Raw genomic sequence first — 1,234 nt, 5'->3', positions numbered from 1 at the left:
CCCCCCCCCCCAGAAAGGCCTGGTGGAGGCTAACTAAACACTGGCCACTGCTAATACGGAAAAGGTTTACAATGTGGCAAGTTGTGGTAGTTTAAATTCTTTGGAGTATTATTATACATGGAACACAAGACACTGTGTACCTCATCAGCACTAGAAATTAGACATTTTCACATGTCTTCCTAAAAACTTTATGTCAAAACTGTGCTGCTATTATTATTTTGGAGCTTACAACATGGCCAGAGTGCATCAATTAATGAAGTCTAATTGATTTAAATAGTTATACTAAAAGTCGCAAATTCAATTTTACCCCCCAAAAATGTCAAATTAAAGATGCAAATATTCTACAAGACAAACGTCTGATTTGATACAAACCAGTCAACTTGTCACAATTTAAATTTGAGACATTTTACCTTCATGAAATCTTTAACATGAATTTTAAAACATTTTTTTAGTGATCAGCTGCAAAAAGTCTTCAAACTGTTTGGTCTGTTTTGGAGGTAAAAATGTTTTAAAAGTGCTGAAAACAAACTTTCTTACATAATAAATGACTATATCATTAATACAGTCTTATTTCACATATTTCTTAATATGTGCAGATAGAATATTATAATAGGATACATCATTCAATTATTTGTTTATTTACAATTTAAAATTAGGGCACAACAAGTGAAAACATAATATTATATAACTGCACATCACACAAACGTGTGTTTATAAAGTTTATATATAATGTATATAGATTAATATGAGGTTAGACTTTAGACTATCATCATTGCATTAGGCGTTGCTATTATCAAATATGATTCATAATTATGATATTTGGTCAATAACTTTACTTATTGATGCTTTTATGATTAAGTTATGAGCAACATTATTTGTGTAGATATAAATTACATATGAGTTAAACTGAAATTATCGTCAAAAACTTAAATTCTATGATTAAAACCGGAATGGCAGTTTAAGCATTTACTGTCAAGCGAGAATAAAATTAAATATTTGGTGAAGTTAAAAACTATCTATTATGCTAGAACTGTCTGTCTTTCTTTGAAATTACAATGTATCATGACATTTCCCAAAACTTCCATCCAAGCATTATTTTCTGCTTGCAAAATCTTCTTTGGATGAAATTTTTCACCCAAAGCATCATCGATATACTATTCTTCATAACAATTATCTCATATCAATTATTCTGACCTTAATTTTGTCAGAATTTTAGATTCAAATACGAGCGCTT

This window comes from Branchiostoma belcheri, unplaced genomic scaffold (genome assembly GCF_001625305.1).
Source record: "Branchiostoma belcheri isolate BF01 breed outbred unplaced genomic scaffold, Haploidv18h27 scaffold40, whole genome shotgun sequence".
Taxonomy (NCBI): Eukaryota; Metazoa; Chordata; class Leptocardii; order Amphioxiformes; family Branchiostomatidae; genus Branchiostoma; species Branchiostoma belcheri.
Note: the sequence above shows the minus strand (reverse complement) of the source record.